A 21,532-nucleotide genomic window follows, 5' to 3' on the forward strand; every position below is an offset into this window, starting at 1 on the left:
TCATCGTAAATGGCAGGAGCCGCCAAATTAAGCTCACATTCGAGCATTTTAGCACATGGCTGCCGTCTCTCCTGACCATGCTTGTGGCGGTCTTTTGAGCTGCTGTCAGTCGCAACGCGGTGAACAAATATCCTGCTCATGTAGTGTGGCGCTTCGACATTTACAAACACGACACGCTGCTTCATTTCGGGAAACAAATAAATTCAGCATTCCTCTGAGAATCGTCACTCTTTTTCTGCCCTCTTACCACCCCCCCCCCCACACACACACAAACACGCACACGCACGCACTTTCTCATCGACAGTCCGGCGAAGCATTTGCTTTCAGCGTCAGTTTTTACGTCACATTTCTGAAAATATCAATATTATACCTCTTATAGAAAAGGATTATTTCTTTTTATTTGGTTGTTTTCACATTTTCGGGAGCTGTTTCTTGACTCCACAAAACATCCTTGTCCCTAGGAGATGGTTGTTGTTGTTGTTGTTGTTGTTGTTGTTGTTGTTGTTGTTGTTGTTGTTGTTGTTGTTGTTGTTGTTGTTGTTGTTGTTGTTGTTGTTGTTGTTGTTGTTGTTGTTGTTGTTGTTGTTGTTGTTGTTGTTGAAAACTTTTATTGTCCAACAGAGAAGGACCACACAGATGGAGCTTCTTTCTGTCTACGTCGTAGCTCGTGCGAGCATTGCACGTGGTGTCTGCCCATCTTGCAGTCTTTACCAGCTATGAAAGTTATACGATACGCTGTTATCGCGCTGAAGTGCGGAAGTAAATCTGAAGCCAGCAAGCGCATCGCTTTCACTTCTCCACGGTGCTTTGCGCAGAGGAAGTGAAGGAAGAGGGTGAAATGTCAACAGTTCAATGCGTACGATTTGATACAGACACGTATAAGTCTGCGCGGTAACAAGGTCAGACAAAAAAAAAAAAAAAGTAGCGCCTTGCACAGGTACAGTAAAAACGTTATTCTGCACTATGCCATGCGCCTTTGTCCGGGCGTGCTCGCTGTTGTGTCTTTAATAATGTACTAAATGAGAGAACAATGCTCCCCCGTTTGCATATTTCTACAAGCGTTTAATCTTTATTTTGTTCTTAGAATGGAGGGGTAAATGCTTCCACAATTAAATCCATGACATGGTTGTTCTATATATGTGCAAACATATTATTCAATATTCCGTGCTAACAAGCGAAATATTTTTCCGCTTTCTTTCAATGGCAGAAAAAGGCTACACTTTAACGGCGTAACGCGCTAGACTAGATGTTATTGCAGTAGCCTGATAAATTCATCTTCTCGGAGTGGAGTACGGGGAGTTTTTGCTGCCGCGTCCTCAATAAAATAGCTGGGGACGCACTCTCGTAAAAGGGGGAAAAAAAAAGTCAAATTTGTCTCGCGTTCACCTTATCTGTGCTACAGGACTACTGAGGTGCTCTCAGGGGGGGGGGGGGGGGGGGGGAGCCAATAATTTTTTGTGTACATTACCTGCGTGCATGTGATATATTTCCGCGCCGATATCTTAAGCGATTCATTTGAGCTTTAGAACAAGAAATGGTTAAGCAAATAGCTTCCTACATTACCAAGACTAAACTAAGAACTTACAATGAAATGACAGCAAGATTTAACGCGCATATCTCTATGTTATGCTTCCATATTTTCGAGAGAGCCCGCAAATATTGTTAAGAGAGGTGTAGGAGAACGAAGAACATGCAGTGTAATTTACCCCGCCTTTGATTTAGTTTGGTTTGCGCGATTTAGGATCCCAAAGTGACTCAGGCTCTGAGGTATACCGTAGTGGAGGGCTTCGGAAAATTTCGACCCCTGGAGGTTTTTAACCGTGCATCGACATAGCACAGTACATGGCTGCCTTGCTCTTCGCCCACATCGAAAAGCGGCCGGGCGGGGTCAAACCTGCATCATTGGGATCAAGGAAGGAAGGAAGGAAAAACCTTTATTTCAAGTATGTGTGCATACTTGAGGGGGAGGGCAAAAGGCATACAAGCCTGACGAGGCCCATCTCCCTTGGTACACCTGGCGCAGTAACATATCGTAACATGTACAACAGTAATAGAACATGTGAAATGAGCACACACGAATTTCAAAGGAAAATTACCATAGGCATATCAAGATATGATAACAGAAGTTTAAAAGACACTTTCAACATTCATTAGACACGTTTTCACCAGTGTAAGTTTTTGAGGTGTCTGCTAAAAGCATGTCTGCTAATTGTTTCCTGAATAACCGCTCATTTATATATTTATGGATGAGATCTTTTATTTCTTTGCTAGAATTAAGAAGAGCTGTTATCTGGTACAGCGTATAGGAGCCATAATTTGTTCTTATTCTGGGTGGCCTGACAGAATACTTTCTTAGTTGGTAGTTGCGGTGTTGGACGTGTGCATGATGTGTGCAAGTGTCCCCATGTAAAACAAGTGGTGAGCATGACTGGCCAGCCGCAGTGTGATTACTTTATAAATATTTAATATGTTTAAACTACCCCAATGTGGAACTGTGGTCTCTAGATATGGACTACCAGAGATGACTCTAATTGCTCTTTTATTTTTTTTTTAACAGAAAGTGTGATTTCAAATTTGTGTCAGATGTGCTACCCCAAACGAGAAGACAGTAATGAAGATGAGATTGTATACAAGCGCAAAGTAAAGCTCTTTTTTTAACCAGATTGGAAGAATATACCTAAATTTATTGATGATACCAATGGAGCGTGCGACTTCCAGCCGCACAGAGTTTATGTGGTCATTCCAGAACAATTTTTCACTAAATATGACTCCGAGGAAACACACAGATTCAGCACGTTGGATGACATTATTTCGAAAGATAATACTTTGTTCCATGTTTATGACTTTGTTTTTGTTTTTTTTTTGGGGGGGGGGGGGGTTTAAGGGTTACAAACTTCGTTTTGCTTACATTTAATTTTAATCTGTTAACGTTTAACCAAACAGAGAGCTCGTCCAGCCAGAGATGGCATTTGTTAACGATAGTTTCAGTATGTTCCCCACTAAAAAAAAAACACGTTTGTGTTGTCTGCGTATGGAATTATTTCAGGAGGGTTGGGTATGTTAACAATGTCATTTATATGTATCAGGAAGTGGAGTGGCCTAAGAATGGAGCCCTGCGGTACGCCAGTACGTATTAGGACGTATTCAGAAGGAACACAATTAACAATATTACATTGCTGTCTTGATTTTAGATAGCTCGTAATGAATTGGGGTGGAGTACCACGCTCTCCATAGCAGTCTATAATGCCCTTAACCACTTAGCCATAGCGGCGGGGAGTTTATCCCTCATTTTTGTATAATACGCACAGGCTCTGAAGATGGCAGTTTTCGTATTGCTGCATAGAGCCGATTGCTGGCACGGATATTCCCGAAGAAATGAAGTTCAAATATGCCTGCAGTGTCTATAGCTTTAGAATATTAGGATGTATGCTCGTTATTATAATATTCGTTTAGTAGTGATCATGATCATAACGAGACAAATTTGTGACATTCGCGAAGCGGCGGCCTTAAGCACGTAATAAGCGACAAGCGATCTTTGTTTACACGGAAATATGTACTGTAGCGTCCATTCTTTACTCATCTGTGCCAGTGCACGTATAACCTGTGCAGGATTCGGCGGCTCACATAGAGCTTCAGCCTCTGCCATGCTAGTTAGGGGTTGTCGTTGCGTTCGGGTCGCTCTACCCTGGCACTACATGAAGAAGAAAATGCAATATTATGGGTACCGCTTTAGCCACGATGAGAATCATTGGGTGGGAAGGCGGCAAGTGGACGGGAACTCAGGTGAGGAGTGGGAGCGTAAGCTATAGGCACGCCGGTAATCCCTCGACGAGTCTCGATATTCCACCTTCCTAATCCCCGTGTGATCATTAGCACCGGTCGAGGACAAAGAAAACAAGGCGGGCCCCACGTGTTCGGTGGACGACGTGCTTCCTCGGAAAAAAACGATCAGAAATAGGAAAAAGCGCGGGGAACGTGGCGGGAAAAGCAGCGGCGAAGAGAGAGGGGCGGCCCAACTGGTAGGCGGCAAATTCCAAGCTGAGCAACGGTTGCCTGACGAACCGTCGCAGGAGAAACGAATCAAGCCTTAGCCGAGACCGGCAGCGTCAAATATTTGGCCTCCATTAGCGGGGCGCGCGTGTACATCGCGCCTTTGTCGCCAGCGATAGTGCTGTCGGCGCAGGAACGAGCGAAGGACGCGCGGGAGGTGGACACGGGCTGCTCTCGCGCCTCCGCCGCCAACTGCTTCGGATGAGTTCAGAGCTCAGAGTGCGCAAAGCGAAAAGCAATGTCAGGTTGCGGCCCTGAACCCTTTGTGGGTGGAGACGACCTGGAAAAAAAAAAAAAGAAGAAAGAAAAACGTCCCCGTGTCGCTGTGCTACAACTTTGTGTTCGAAAATCCGTATGCCTTATACACGACATACTGGGTTCGAGTCTTGGTTCCACCGGGGTTCTATTGAAATGGGGACGATCTTAAAGCACATTTGGCTAAACCAGCGGCGCTTTTCCTTTCTCGCTTGCTTTCGTGTTTCGGCCTGTTTGCATCTACCTCTTTCTGCATAGTCGAAGCTCATTACAACGGGCTCTCATATTTCGCGGTATCAGGCGTACACTTTACGCGAAAGAAGAGGAAACTCCCACAAATCAAATTCACCTAGATTTATTCTTTTATTTATAAAGGACTGTCTTAATCTTCAAGTCAACCTGGAATAAGTTCTGTGTTGCAGACAATCAAGAGAACAGTTGTCCCGCCGCTATAAAGTTCCGTAATTGTACCGACATGCTATCCGCGTCCCTGCGAGATCTATTTAACAAATACTACAATAGCAACAACAAAAAACGATTTTTATTTTATCAACAGTTCATAGAAGTTTAATTGTAACTTCTAAAAGAACTCGGTAAATATAGTCTGCCGCGATTGTTTCAATTAACCTGTAGTAACGTTCCGCTGTACTTCTACTAGCTGCAGAACTTCAGTCGAGCAGCCGTCTTGCTGCTGTTGGAAATATCCGTTCACAATTTTCATGCGTCAAATGACGTAGTGCGAGCTCAGCTTCACCAAGGGCTCAATTTGTGCAATGCTTCATCGTATGCTCCGTCCTTATCTGACACAACAGACACGGATGGGCCGTTTATTATTGTTACAATGTTCTGGTTTGTGAGCTCTTTATTGTCAAGAAAACCGTCGTAAAAACTGTCAAATTAAAATAAAAATCATTCTCTGTAACCAACTTCAGGCACCTCTGCGCCCCCATCTATGGCAGCATCCGGAGTATCGGTCTTCTGAAGTTTTGCTTTCTTGGAGCAGTTTCCAATGATGTGCTGTTTGAGTTTCGTCTCCCCCATTCTGCACACTATCTTTAATAAGGCGACGTCAGTCTTTGCCAGTATAGGCTGCAGAAAGGACCCAGCATTCGGATGAAAGTATGCCACTTCAAAGGCTTCGAGCTTTGGCGCTTTCTTTTGGCTGTAACAAATGTGTAGAAACAAATAAAAAAAAAAAACTTTCCTCCTTTGCAACACTTTTTGTCGAAATATTGAATAGCTAGGCGTTGAATTAGACAGCGGTCATCCCTTTTAGTGCAGGTGCACTGCTTCCCGCATTACGAGCAACACCCGATCTCGGCTCCAAATCCTCCAGGCTCATGTACAACGAAGCTCTTGCCTGTGTCATGTACTACCACCGAAACCTTAACAAAACCAGTGCATCACACTATTTCCCAGAAACATACGTCACGACTGCGGGATAGACGGTGAAAGTTAGGAAAATGAAACTGCTTACGCGGCTATGGTTCAAGCGGCGAGGATCATGTCAGGACTCCAGTAATATTGGTGTGCAAAGCTCGATTCGCTTACTCTTCGCGGCCTAGCTGGCCGCGACGGCAGCTTTTCGATGGAGGCCAAGGGCTAGACGCCCGTGTGCTTTGCGATGTCAGTGCACGTTAAAGAACCCCAGGTGGTCGAAATTCCCGGAGCCTTCTTACGGCGTCTCTCATAGCCTGAATCGCTTTGGGGCGTTAAACGCCGCAAACTAAGCCAAACTAAATCAACCCGTAATCGTGACGAAGCCGTCTGAAGTACTACGCTGGTCTTGTCAAGTTCTCGGTGGGGACACTCTGTGTCAGTGGTATGTGGGAATTCACAAGACCGCCCATGACCGACTAGACCTCTCCCTGCCTCTGCCATCAGAGCAGGTGTTTCTGGATCCGTGGGCAAAACGTGCAGCGTACCGAGAGGGCTCTTAACAGCAGAACAAAGGCTGCGACGCATATCGACGTGCGTCTAATCAGGGGAAGAAAGGTGACGGGGGAGCGCTCGTCACTAGCGAAAACGGCTTAGAAGCGAAAGTGGTGTATATTCTCAATTCGGAGGTATGAGGTTAACCGAGCAACGTGCGGTTGCACTTTCCTACGCACCACGTGAGATGGATTCCTTCGAGAGACGAGGGAAAAAATGTAAGATCGAACACCATCGCGCGTGCAGGCGTCAAAAAGCCACCTACGCTCGTAGACTTCAGATATCGAAGTAGCGATCTAGAGTCACTGGCGGATTTGAAGGAAGCATATATGTAAAAGGTGATATTGGAGGACTGGGCGGGTGCCTTTGCAAAGGAGCTCCATGGGGTAGCCTAGAGTCTCACAATAATACTAAGCACTCAAAAGGGTCAGATCATGCAATATAAATAAGTAGAAATCTCGATACACGTCGCTTACCAGTACGGAATTTCGTAATTTTTTTCAAACTTCCGTTTTACATTAAATGCTACTATGTTGCATGTTCACGCAGGACCTACCGCCAAGATTTCGTTCTATTCAATGGCTTTAAAATGACAGATGACGTCGAATTTTGACGCACTGGTAGAAGTGACGAGTACACTCATTGGGGTGAGGGGGTACTCAAACTCACGACGCTTATATAGGCACTGTGCGCACATAGCCGCTCGAAGCTGGTCCTTCTCAATATTGTGGTTGTAACTGCGACGCTGACGAAGACATTTCTTCCTTGCACCCCCGCTGGTAGAAGTGCAAGCGCAACGCGGCAGGCCCGGCGATGCGTGGTCCAACGGCCGTTTAAGATTTTCCTTCGCAGAGATCCTGCGCGCGCGTTCATTTCGAACCATTCCTAACGCTCGTCGGGCGTGTTTTGCCACCGCTGTATTCCCACCGGTAACGGCCCTCATTCCAGCCTAACCCCGGCGGCGGTCGCCCTCTTTCTTCTCCTTCGCCTCCCTCTCCCGTGTTTCGCATACCGCGGGAAGAAATTGAAGCCGGAGCTGCTCTTGACGACTGAGTGCTTCGCCGTGAAGCTCGCCCGCGGTGGCCGCAGGGAAACCGCAATTTTCGCCCGCCAGATGGCGCGGCGTGCGAACGCTTCACACAAGAACTGGCGCACGTGTCCGCGAGGTCGGCGTAAAAAAGAGGAATAAAGACGCGAAAATGCCGGCTCGCGCTAAACTCTGCTCTCTGTCTGCAAGAGCCAGCAGCTCCTGCAGCGCGGTGAACGCGCGGGAACCTTGCCGCACCGAGAGTCCGCAGCGCCCGGGGGCTTCAGCGAAGCTCAGTTGGACAGCATCGAACTCACCGGAGGTGCTAAGGGTGTTTGCGAACTGTGCTTCACGGATGCCCGCGGAGTGAATCAGCAGTGCACCGTGCGCTGCAACGAGGTCTGAATGCCGCGTAGCGAACACTACGAGGCTCACGTTACGGCCCACCCTGTGAAATGACAGCTGTTAGATGTGAGCTTTTGCAGCTGCCGGCACACCGTTTGCAGTGCTTTACCCACGTTTATGAACATTGGAAAAAAAAAAAAAAACTATCGCTCATTTGCCTCACCTGTTTTACGCTGTAGGGACTGCAATGGACCCCTTGCAAAAATTGTTAAGTAGGCTTTCCCACGCTGCTTCTTTCCCCAAACATGGCGTCACTGGCCGCCAGAAAAACGGCGATATAGATCTGAAATCGCATGTTGCTTCTACACAGATGCATGTAGTGGTAATAGAGCAATTATGCGAATATGTTCTGATGCATAAATGATATGAATTATGGCCATAATATAATGTTTCAATACATTGCTGTTCCGCCATTAGAGGGGAATGCAGCATAGAGGTGAAGCTGACTTAACATTTGCGAAAGGGGTCTATTCCTTTAATGTTTTAATTTATTTGTGTGTGTATGGGGGGGGGGGGGGGATACCGAGAGCAGCTATCACCTCCATAAAAGAGGTAGGGAACTGTGAAATCATGGCATGCGGCCGCTTTACACCGTATAGTGGAATGCGGCTGATCAATTTATGCAGGCTGTGGAGATCACTGGAAAACTTGCTCCGCAGGGAAGTGACTCCGCTGATGGTGAAATGACTGGATGGTGATAATGCTGGTATCGACAGCGACGATATACAATGCTGATAGGATAAGTTGTTACATCTGCTTCTTCTATATTCGAGCGATGATAATGACACAACCACATAGTCGAAATGCTGAACAAGTATTCTTCCAATGAGCGTGTTATGCATGCGGACGCGGCATCTGACTTAAGGCATTAGAGCGAAGTCTTTCTTCAAAGAAAACATAAGGAAGAGCTCTGTTTTGTTGGGAAAGAAATTTAAGTTGGAATAGAACGCCTGCCAAAAATGAGAAGAAAGGAATGCCGTTATGGGGTACATTCAAGCTCCGTCTTCAAGATGTTATATAGCGTAACTGCTCCCGTTTGTGACTCCATATGCGATTCATCCTTCTCGTTCAGGTAGTCTTTGTTTGCTTAATTACAAAGCCTTAAATATGTACCTCTATTATCTGACTCATTCTTATTTTCATACAGCCCTAAGCTACTGCGCTATCCAGCTGCCGGCCGTAAGTGACCACTGGACATGTATAAGGGCCCACCTTATCAAGCCATATGAACGTCTGCGCGGCCTGAGAGTGTAGCGTGCGTGAAACAGCATACAAGAATGGTGGATGGGAGATTCCTATCCCACCCTCCCACCCAAAATGATCAACCAAAGATGGCAGCTACTTACAAATCAGTGATGTCAAGTGCCGTCACACAAACCATCGACGAATCAGTTGTCTGCTATGGCACAGTGACCAGCTATCACCTGCCAGGGACTTTGTCCGTGGTTTTGCTCTCACATCACCGACAAAGTCAAATTTGCTTCAGAACAGGGCCTTTAATGCTAACGCGCCTCAAAACACGATGTTTCAGAATCTAGTCGGTTTCTTCATCAATTGTGCTCACGGTCTTTTTTTTTTTCATTTTTGGGTGTCGTTTTCTTCTTTTATAGCTTCTAAAGTACTCCTTGTACTGAGCTGTGCTACTAATCTCATACTCTCTGGTTCCATGCAAGTCGCCGTTCTAAGCCCGTTGAATGTGTAGTTGCAGGAGCAAAGGGCTTGAGAAAGCGACTGAAAAAGGAGAGAAAGCGATGAAGCAGACCAGATTCGATGAAGTCCACGATAGTCGCGGGCTCGCACTTGACTTCGCATCGTTATTGTCACCTTCGCATTAAAATAATTTAAACAGCAAATGCCGACCACGCCAGTATGACGTGCAGACTCACTACAAATCTTAATTTCCCCTTTTTTCAATATTCGCCTGTTGTTTATAATAATAATAAAAACAAATTTAGCTCACTGTGCGACGAGAAGCTAACCAGTGCAGCAGATTGTTCCTTTAGCTACATAGTTTTGCTTTTTAGAAGTCTATATTATACAAGTTATACGAAACATGTAGCAATCGCGCAGCCGAGACCAAATCAATGCATATTAAATCCATCACGCATTGCTCTCATCACAGACGTCAGTCTCACTGGGGTATTAAAGACAGCGCTAATTACCCATTACTGGTACAAGGGTTGAGGAGGAGCCTAAGTCCTCAAGCCAACGCTTCGACAAGAGCACTTCCCCGTTCATGTGGGCAGCGCGGTCATCACTGGCGGGGTTTATATACACTTTTGCTTCCGAAAAAGAAAGAAGGGGAGGGGATGTGAGTAGTAAAAAGGACTGAAAAATTGTTTCTTTGGAGGCGGCTTCCCTTTTCCTACTCGCCTGACCTACCCTTCCCTGCTCTTCGTCTTCGGAAGCAAAAGCGTATACAAACCCCGCCAGTGATGACCACGTTGTCCATGCAGACGAAGGCATATCATCTTGGCTTGTCTTGGCTTTTCTTTGGTTGCTTGTAGACATCTTCGCGCTACAATGGATCACTAGCACAAAGCGAGAGTCGCCTCAAATGTAAACGGTGCTTGGTCTCCAGGCATATATATGGCACTGGCGTCAACGCTATTGGTGATTTAGGCTACCGGTATGTCGGCGCGCACATGTTGCACTGTGGCACTGCAACAAATTAGCAGTGTGCCCCTTAAATTTCAAGTTTTGCGCGCTTTCATATCAAAGTCGTGTTCCGTCTACCATTCGACCCCTTTCATGCACAGACTCGAGGTCTGCAATTGCAACTGCGTGCTTCCTTGGCGCTGCGATCATCAGCGTGACCGCATGAAGCTTCATTGCGATGGGGGCAACACTGAAAGCGCACCCGTCGACTCACGTCGTAATGACCTCTACGTTGTCGAAATGAATCCGCGGCATTGCGCATGCCTTGCAGCACACGTTATAGTTAATTTCGCACAAACATACTGGTCTTGATAGGCGCAAAGTTGGTGCGTTTCAACGCGCTATCCGCAAAGGGAAAATGCCATGTCTGTAAGAATGAAATGCTGATTAGGAGCAACGTCATCATAAGCCGGAATATACTCGCTGCAGGACAGAGACCTCTCCAGTATTCCTCCAATTAACCGCTAGCTGCATCCACTTCACCTCTACAACTTCCAATCTCACCCGCCTACCTAACTTTTCAGCTACACCCATGCTACGCTTGCACTCGCTTGGAATCCATTATGTTGTTACCTTAGTGACCATCGATTATCTTGCCTCCGGATTACATGCCCTGTCCTCCTTGTCTCTTGACGGTACACCTATCATCTTGCTTTCGCTGCACTGTCCTCAATTTAAGTTCAACCATTTTCGTTAGCCTCCATGTTTCTGGCCCATAAGTTATAGCACTGGTAAGTGGAATGTTCAACTTGTGGCATCCCAGAGACTTTGGACCATATATTATTGGTGTGCCCAGCGTATGCGGGCGAAAGAAGTGTGCTAGCCGCTTCCTTGAAGCGTTTGGACAAGAGGCCTCTGTCGGAGGAACTGCTGCTGGGCGCTTGGCAGGACAAGGAGAAGGGTGTCCCAGGCAGCGCGTGCTCTTTGCCGGTTTTTGTTCGCCAGTGGACTTGATTCGCGTTTGTAAAGCAAGCTACTGTGCCTGTAGATATGTATTTCATATGCCTTCTCCCCCATCGTCACCCATCATGATCTTCTTTCTTCTCTCCTTCCCCTTCCCCAGTGCAGAGTAGCAGGCCAGATTTGAATTATTCCAGCCAACCTCTCTGTCTTTCCTTTCAATAAATCCATCTATCTAAGATACATTCTTGATGGATACTATAGGAAACTACCATCAATGACCTGCCAATTGCGATCCACCCCTATCTTATTCTCTCAGTTATTTCACCGTCTTGGTCCGGATGTGGTTTCACTACCTGTCCTAGGTAGACGAACTCCCTTACTACTGCGCGCTTGACGTTTATTCAAAGTGTTACTCCGTACTTTCTGCCGCCTTCTGTGCCTCATGCTATTATGCGGATTGACTTGTTTATACACTGAGGTTGTAAGGGAAGTACTCACATATTATGCGACGAGCTAATTTGAATAAATAAATAACGGCCGCTGAAATATCAAGGATAGGAAGAAACTAGAGAGATGACAGGACAGATGCGCCTCTGTTGTTTCTCCTGTTATCTCTGTTGTTTCTTCTTGTGTTCATCATTTCAACTGCAGCGCACGTTATGAATTCAAATATCATGTACAAACTAGACCGTCAGAAAGCCTACTGAAATTCTGCATGACAGTTGCTTGTAATAGCGCATGCAGCGGCTTTTTTGATTAACTGGAAATAACTGGAAACTTTCAATTTTAATCATGTAGAGGTTAAGAACATTAATCACTTATGGCGCAACTGCCGAGATGGATAGTTTGCAATGATGTTTTGCCAATTTGCACCCATACACGTAAATTTCGCTTTTGCAGTCGATCTGGGCTTTCTTTCTAATTTGAGTTTTCCTGCAGATTTAGCCGTGAATCATTCATTTTAGGGGGAGTTAGGATGCGTGCATTCATCACCGGTTAAAGGCTCAAGCTTCAGGGCACCATTCCATCTGACGAGCATCCCCAGATGCGAGAAAATTTCATCATTCCACTGGCGCTTCCCGCGGCGCATGACGACGCTCTCGGCCGGCCACTGCTGTCCGAGGTTGCTGGTCCCGGAAGTGTGCGTCGGCCGCTGGGCGCGGCAGCCTGCCCAGCCTGCCGCCCGCCCGCAACCTCGCGAGCGACCTTGGCCGTGAAACCGTCGACAGGCAGGTGGCAGGCTCGGCGGCGTCGCTCAGAACAGTCAAGAGGCGGCGCGTGCCGGACAGGTGGTACGACGGCAGCTGCTACTCTGTACCAAGCTCGACTCCGCCTCCCGGCACCCTCCTACAGTCGCCGCACATGGGAAGCCCGCGTGTGAATAGGCTATCTTTGCGTTTCCTTCTTCACTCGTTTTCACCGGCGTTGATAGCTCATGCGAACTGTACATCATTACGACCCATCCGTTGATGCCGAAGAAACTGTGCTCGTTGTCGAATGCTTCGAATCCGCTGACCAGGTGCGTGATGTACTGTGATGTCGTTAGTAGTAAGAGTATCAATGAAGCGAATCAGCTGATCGTCGTCTGCTTCTAATGATAATGCATTTATTCGCAGCTACTTCAAAGAAACGATCAGACTAATATTACGTATTTCGTCGGAGCGAGTATGCCATTAAAAGTTGTTCGTCACTGTCCTTGTTCGTGACCCTCCGAGCATACATGAATGCCGGGACTTTGGCACGGAAATCAGACATTGCACTTGCCGGCTTTGCCTTTATGTTTACCGCACTGCTTATGTATGTATGTATGTATGTATGTATGTATGTATGTATGTATGTATGTATGTATGTATGTATGTATGTATGTATGTATGTATGTATGTATGTATGTATGTATGTATGTATGTATGTATGTATGTATGTATGTATGTATCAGGCACATAGCCAGGGGGGGGGGCTTATGGGGCTTCAGCCCCCCCCCCCCCCCCCCCCCCCCCCCGAAATGTTTTCGTGCTATCATGCAACGCCGACCAAAACAACCACCGGCACTCGAAAGAATTCTGGGTTTTGTCTACAATATCTTTTTCCGGTTCGTTCGAAAATACATTTCAGCACGAACATTACGAACTTGGGGCTACAGTTCGTAGCAACGCCCATGCAGACGGAGTCACGTAAAGCCAGGGACCATTTCCGAGCACTAAGTTTCAAGGGCGTTGAGATAGCGAGCGGGCTCGTCGCGTCAACTCGCGCCGGCCGCGGAGGTGGGGGTGGACGACGAAACAAGACAGGTTTCCATTCCCGCTCAGTGTTTCAAAGACGGTATTTCCCTCGCCTTCGACTCCCCGCTTCCTCAAAATCCCTGTGTCTCTCTTTTGGGGTTTTCTTTTTTCTCGTGCCTTCTGCGAATCCTCACCGTGCTGTAGCAGCTCCTAGTGGTACTCCCTCGCCCTTCTCCCCGTACACTATGCTCTCTCCGTGGTTGCGCTTTTTGTTTGTGGTTGTTTTTTTTTGTTTGTTTTTACGCTTCTTCCTACGCGCCGAAGAGAAGGAGCTGAACATTGGCCCAGGAGCGTTTTGGTTTTTTTATTGCACCTCGTTTTTTTTTCTACACCGCTCTACGCCGCCATACGCATCTTGCGGACGCCGGTGAGCGACCGCGATCAAAAGGCATCGAAGCGGCGCCGATGGCGGCGGAGTGACCGTGTACAAAAATGTAAACAAGCGTCTTGGATGACAGATTCAATAAAGCATTTCCCGTCAAAGTGTTCATTTCTTGGCCTTTACGTTTTCATATCAGCGGTATGCACTGCTTTGCTGGTTTCGAACTGATATAGTTCTAGATTTCGTTTAATATTTTCTGTACTTATACAACAGACAGAATCAGGGAAGCATTGATGTCAGTTATTTCTGCCACAATGTTTGTCACATACATATATGTTCTTTTATAATAAAGTTAATATTTTACATTTGTCTTGGCATGCGTACTGCGTGGCATTCAAGAATTCGTTTGCAGCACCTAATACACAATGGCTATTGGCTATTGGCTGGAATTAATCATATTTGATCCATCGACAAATTCTATATGAAGGAGGACGCGCTGCAACGTGAGACCCCCCCGAACAAAATTTCTGGCTACGCCACAGGTATGTATGTATGTATGTATGTATGTATGTATGTATGTATGTATGTATGTATGTATGTATGTATGTATGTATGTATGTATGTATGTATGTATGTATGTATGTATGTATGTATGTATGTATGTATGTATGTATGTATGTATGTATGTATGTATGTATGTATGTATGTATGTATGTATGTATGTATGTATGTGCGTGCGTGCGTGCGTGCGCGGGGGTGGGGGGGGGAATCTGTACCTTGGAATCTGCAGAGTCAGTTGTAAGACCTTAATTACATAATGAATTTGATTGGCACCTGTCACTGTATGCAGGCGGCAAAATAGGGAGAAGGAAATACCTTCCCCACTTTTATGGCAGACGAGGGAGACGAAAGAAAAACGGAGGGTGGAGCCGAAGGGCGGCGTATTGGCAAGGGAAGTTTTGGGAAAGTGGAAGAGTTGCGCTACAGTAACTTGGATGCTGCAGGGACAATGCACGGGGTGGCTATCCTAGAAGGGGGGGGGGGGGGGGGGAGGCTTGTTGGTATGGGGAGGTTATGATGAGGCCGGAAGAATGCACCACCTGCTGGTCTAATTTTTAAATTCATGCACTCTAGTAGAGCATCGTAGAGACACCAAATCTTTTCTCTTTTCATATTCACTTTAACCAGCCCTGCACCACTGAGCGAGCATAGGAACAGGGGCCTCTTTTGGCGCGTACAAACGGAGTACATATCAATACAAACAAAACAAAAAATGCAAAAACAAAACGTTATTCCGTGTAGCCTATAAGGCAGCAGCTGCCTTGCCAGTCAGCGAATTTCCCAGAAGCCCGTTACAAGTTGCAGATTAAACCGATGGTGCTAATATTTTAGTCACCCCTGAAGCAATTAAAGTTCAGACACACGAGATTATTGCGCACGAAAAGCAGCTAAAAAATTAGATGTATTCACAGATCGCTGAAGCTAGTACGACGTATACAAGCATGGCAATAACTGACTTAGGGCGAGAGGATAGTGGCGCTATACTTTCCCAAATGTCCCGAATAAAGAATACTGCCAATGGGCAATAATGTAGACGCTGCTCATCCTCCCTTTTGTTTTTCATTTTTTCGTTGTTTCGTGCTTACCGTCTTGATTTATTTTTTTTTTCTTCCCGCTAGCTAACGGAAGAGCTCCAGCCTGGATGACCGGCGTCCCGTCAACCGGGCTATAGGACATGGCTCGGGTCCACGGCTTCCTGCACTGAGGAGGCTTCCCATCTGGGGCGAATAACGCACAACATGATCAGCTCTACATCGACGACGACAAAGCCATCATTGGGCGCTGAAGGCTCGGACGCTTGCTGTGTGACCTTATACCATTGAGTTGCTCCTACTTTTCATCTGCATTCACAGAATGCTGGCTCATCGGCCAACTGCTTTCCTAATATGAGGCTTTGCGAATTTGAGTAGAGCGAGTTGCTTGTGCGCTGTAAGGACCGAGAGCGTTATACAACGACCGATCCTTTTTGATGTCAGCACCAGTGCAACACCAGGCGCGAGCGCTCTGCGAACAGGCGGAGTGCTGGTCCTCACTGTTGGAGTCTGCTATCATTTCAGCCCCTCTTATTGGAAGTTAAATCAGCTTGTCGACTCGACTGTAGGCGCACTGGCCAGATATTACTGGCCGGGCACATAAACTGATAAACGGCAGCTTCGATGGCAGAGGAGTAACACATTGATAAAGCTCGCTCTGCGAACTGCAGTTTGGGACATCTCGACTTGCACAGTTCTCGTCTTGAAGCAGAAATCGTCGGCAAATTGTTCTCGGGACTTGCTTCCAACGCGGCACTGAGAAGCACCATGCTGCCAGAGGTCAGCAGCATATCGCCAATCATACAGGACGGAAACTTCACTCTCATGATCGAGTGTCCTATACCCGTGTGAACTGTCGCTCTTTGTGCACCAGTAAGTCTAGCAGAAGCCATCGGATGCGTTACCAACGTGAACACGTAAGGGCAGCTGATTTCTCGGCGACATCCTGAGTGCCGCCTGTGAAGCGCTTACTGCGATCTCTCCATGTTTATCGCACTAGCCCTCGTCAGTGGTCTAAAACGGCGTTTCTCAAATGGGGGTACGCGAAGCGATTAATTTTCGTTTCGGAAGTAGCTCATCTGGGGAAAGAAGCTCATCTCGGAGGCCATGATCGGGCTGGAGAGATTGGACAAGCGTCGTAAAGTGTGAAAGCAGCAGATTTTATGCAACTTAGAAACCTCTGAAGAAATGCACCTTGCACGGTATAAGGCCACGTCATTTTTTATTTGTAGCTCTAAACAGGAATAACGTGCCCATATATAAGGACGTTTATTCGGTGAACTCTAAATTGCAATTTCCTTAGACTAGTCACAAACAATGTTTTCAGCATGAAATATGCAATAGCAAAAAAAAAAAAATAAAAATAGAAAACGCAAAATTTGGTGTCCATGAAAATCAAGCCAATTCTGACAGCAACTGCCAGTACGCATTTTGCAGCAGTGCTGCAAAATGAAGAAAGCTGCTTCTGACGCTGTGGAAGGTGGAAGGACGGCGATGTCTGCATACCTCGTCAGATGATCAACCACTACGATGGCCCAGCGGTTGCCAGCTGAAGTGTAGGGAGGCGGTTTGTACAAGTCGATGCCGACCCAGACGAAAGGGCGTGGTGGGCAGGGCAACGGCAGCAACCCTCCAGCAGAACGTTGAGGAGATGGCTTCCGACGTTTGCAGGTGAGGCATGGGCGAACGTACTTGAGTACGAAGGTTCACATGCCTCACCAATAGTACCGCAACCGGGTGCGAGTGTATGTCTTGAAGACACCCGCGTGACCGGATTGTGAGTCAGCATAAAATAGTCACAGATTTGCGAACGTAGCTGCCGGGGAATAACGAGTGGCGACTTGCGGCCATTTGCGCAGTAGTTGCGGCGGTAGAGGAGGTTATCACGAATGGCGAAGTGGGAAGCATGGCGGCGGAGAGCACGCGATGGAGAAACAGCTGTAGGATTTCAGAGGAAATGGAGGAGTGAGCGGGTGCAAAATATATGCGACCAGCACGAAACCCTCGACTATTCCTGTGGACTACGTTTCGTTTTATGCCAGTAAATGCTGATTACTGCTAGTATGCTGCCACTGCCATGTTTGAAGTGTCTGGCTTGTGTCTGCTCAAGTAGGGCACAGTTCATCAGCAAATTAGCGGTAAGGGGAAAAGTAGAATTATGGCTTTCGCTGCAGAATGGTTATTCGGTGCTAACCGAGGAAGCCATACCTTAGCTTAGAAGCAATGCACAATAATTTCAGAGATATCATCACTGAATGCGTGGTAGAAGTAGACGGTAAGGCAGTCAGAAAGAATACCGACAAACTAACGAAGGAGACGAAGTATTTGATTCAGAAACGCTAAAGTAGGAAAGCCTCCAACCCGCCAGAGAAGATAGAACTAGAATAGATATGGAAGGTAATCAATAAGCGCAAGGTGGCCTGCATAAGGCAGCATAACATGGGTAAAATTGAACATGCTCTAAAGAACGGTCGCGGCCTGAAAGCGCTGAAGAGGAAATTAGGCATAGACAAAAATCAAATGTATGCACTTAGGGACAAGGCGGCCAATGCCATTACTAATATGGACGAGATAATCAAGATAGCCGAGGAGTTCTATGAGGACCTATACTACAGTAGCTGAAGCAGTCAGGCAATTAGGAGATTGGCAGTAGTGAATAGAAATCAGACGTTCTCCCTGTAACGAAGGACGAGGTTAAGGAATCTTTAGAAGCTATAAAAAGAGGTAAAGCGGTTAGGGTACGAATTAAGGATAAGTAAAAAACAAAAACAAATAAAAAAATAACGTTTACCAATGTTACTAGTTTCGATTGAGCAGTATGGCATGAGAAACAGTTTATCATTCGAGGTTAAACAACTCAGTAGACATCGAAATGTCACTGTAACACAACTAAATGAATAAAATGTATGAATCATATCAACAGAGGAGGGCGAAGCGGACAGCTGGCACTTCGACGTCAGATAGGGAAGGTTTTTCTTTTTTTCTTTTTTATCCATTTTCGTTTGGTTTGAACTTCAAAAACAATGAAAACCGGGGGAGAGCAGGCAAAAGGCGTAACTACACCTGACGAAGGCCCACCCACCCCGTAAGAAGACGGTTCACAGAAATTACTCTCTGCATTATATTGGTGCTAGCGCATGTAAGCTATCGTAGACAGGGAAATATAGACCACAGGATAGCTTAAATAAAAATTATGCAATGATCAACATCATCCACGAGCGCGGACCACTGGTCGTGCACCGCGGTCCCAGTAGACGTGAATTCTATTAGTCGGGCATGCCAAATGCACCATGCTGATAGTGCAGATGCCTATGAGTTGCCCAATTTCTTTTTTTTTTCTTCGAGTTGAGAAAGACTGCTAACACAGGTGAAGGTAGTTCGTCCTCTTTTGGGAAAAACGCTTCGCGGAAAATCTGGATGCTGCAAATCCGGGCATGATTGCCAGCTGACTGCTCGTTGGATAGCAGCGATCCAAACTTAGCGTCGCTTCGCTTCGTAAAGCTCATTTGGGGACGTGAAAAATATTTTATCAGGCCAGTGAAAATGTGTGCACCCAGCAACTGCAACCTAGCAATTCATTTGTGACCACAGAATTTCGCGAATGGAAATAACGAACGGCAAATGCGACCCACGCACAGCAGATCCGCCGCGTCTCCGCGGCGCGGTCGGGAGCACCCGCCATTACAAAAATCTTCCCGCCGCGAGCGGTGCTCGCATCGCGGCGCAAGTTACTCCTACACGGTGTCCATAACTTACGCAGCCGCAACGTTTAGGCTTGCGCATTTCTCCTGCGCTGATTCTGCAGTGGTCTCGGAATTTTGCCTGCATCAAAACGCAGTCGCCGTGACCTGAACTTGACTCCGTGTCCGCGGGTTCAGCTGTCGAGCGCACTAACCATATGCATGAGCCGCCGCGGCGGGGCGAAGCCTAACAAAGCTTCGGTTATACTATGCAGTATTGCTTTCGTGACCATGTCTATAAGAGCACCATGACCAAAGTCATGGTGCTCTTAAAAGTACTAGCGTATAATAAGCTATAATTAGCTAATTATACGCTAATTAGTATAATTAGTGTAATTAGCGAGGTACATCTTACGTACTAAATAGGCTGAACATGTCTGCACGTATCGTCACTTAAAGGGAAACCTGTACTCCGAGCACAATCCCCAAGGCTAGCAATGTATGCAAATACTTCAATTGCTTTGTAGGAAAGGAAAGGCGCGGTAACGGTCACACTTCTCCGTGGATACCTGACCGCGGCGTAAGGGAAGGGAGGAAGGCGGGAATATTGAAAGATGAGAGAGGGGTGCTGTAGTGGAGGACTCAGGAAATAATTTCGACCACATGCGGATCTTTAACGAGCACTGATATCGCACAGGACACTGTCGCCTATGCATTTATCTTGCATTGAAACGAAACTTCTGCAGTTGGGCTTCAACCCAGTTGGTTTAAAGGAAAGGCGCAGTATAGCTGCCACACTTTTCGGGGAATGCCTGAACCGCGCTGCAAGGGAAGGAGGAAAGTTGGTTTGGTTTATAGGGTTTAACGTCCCACAGCGACTATTGCTACGGGATGCCTTAGTGGAGGACTCTGGAATTTTCGACCACTCCGCAACCGGGTTACCGTCCCGAGTCCTTGGGCTCAGTAATCGAGCGCCCTACGCCACCGAGCGACTGCGGCGATGCAGGAAGGAAATAAAGTAGGAATGAAAGAAGAGACGGGCCCCGCCGGGGTGGTGCAGTGGTAAGACGCCCGACTACTGTGCCGGAGTACCCGGGTTCGAATCCGACCTCGGCGGCTGCGTTTCGATGAAGGCGAAACGAAGAGGCGTCCGTGTGCTGTGCGATGTCAGCGCACGTTAAAGATCCACAGGTGGTCGAAATTACTCCGTAGCCCTCCACTACGGCTCCCCTTTCTCTCCATCCACTTTCACTCCCACCTTCCTCCCCTCCCTTACGGCGCGGTTCAGGTGTCCACAGAAACAAGTGTGACAGATACTGCGCCTTTCCCTTCCTGTGAACCAATTATTTATTTATTTAAAGGAGAGACGGTGCACTGAGCTAAGAATAAATTCGGCCGCTTGGAGGTATTACTCGAACTGACATCGCACGCATTTGCATGTCTCCTCCATCAAAACGCTGCCGCCGCGGTCGGGTTCGAACCCACTGCACTCCGGTTCAGTACCCGGCTGTCTTAACCACTAAGCCACCGCGGCTATATGAGCACCTGTGCCTACTAGAGTAGTTCACTGCTCCTCCCTGAAGTTTTGAATTGGGTGGCGCCCCCTCTTGGCTACCAAGAAAAACGTGTCTGGGTAGTACAACGGCGCCTCTACCCAGGCTAGAGCGCGTATCTTGCAAGCATTCTACGTCGACTCGCGCTTTTTTCTGCCCCTTCGTGAGCGTGAAAAACTTGTCATATATCATGGACATCACTATATGAGCCGGCAGTAGCCTAGAATTAAAAAAAAAATAAAAGGCGCCGCGGCTGCATTCCGGCGAAATGCTCATAGCTTGCAGCATCGATCTTACAGTGCACCCGTTCGTCTCGAAATATCGTCACCGCCGCTATATTGCCGCTTGCGTCGTAGGGGGCTACGGACAAGTTAACAGTTCCATTGTTAGACTCTATCGCTCTTCCATAGCGTCACGCCGTACGAAACGGGGCTACGATGTTACTGTTATAATGGGCGATCTGGTGCATGCATCCACGTACTAGTTCACGTGAAACGCCGTTCGCGCTGCGCTGGTCGCTCTTCCGGCTCAAAGCTGAAATATGTAGAGTACAGCCAGCTATGTACACGCGTGTTTACAAAGAAACCGTCCGTTATGCTATTGTTTACGGCAGAACCACAAGTAAAAACGGCACGTATGTCAAGCAGCGAAAGGAGGACAACAAATTATAGATCTCACTTGAAACTTTTGCTATCTGATTGAAAGCAGCCATTCACTTTCAACAGGAAACAGCAACAGACGGCATTTGGTGCATGTTTAACTACTAAGCAGCTGACAATTGCATTTCGATCTTTAAGTTTTTAAACTTTCTAGTTTTATCTATTTGTTTATCTGAAGGACCACTTACGTATATTGCTGGCTGGTAGAGCCGCATAC

The 21,532-nt window shown here is 46.9% G+C and overlaps 1 pseudogene; it reads left to right on the top strand.

Moving 5' to 3' along the window:
- The first annotated feature begins 3,738 nt into the window (after nt 1–3,738).
- The window catches only part of LOC146201790 (uncharacterized), a 30,984-nt pseudogene continuing 13,190 nt past the window's right edge, over nt 3,739–21,532 (top strand).

The sequence above is a fragment of the Amblyomma maculatum genome, chromosome 1 (genome assembly GCF_055883805.1).
Source record: "Amblyomma maculatum isolate TAMU_Amacu chromosome 1, ASM5588380v1, whole genome shotgun sequence".
Taxonomy (NCBI): Eukaryota; Metazoa; Arthropoda; class Arachnida; order Ixodida; family Ixodidae; genus Amblyomma; species Amblyomma maculatum.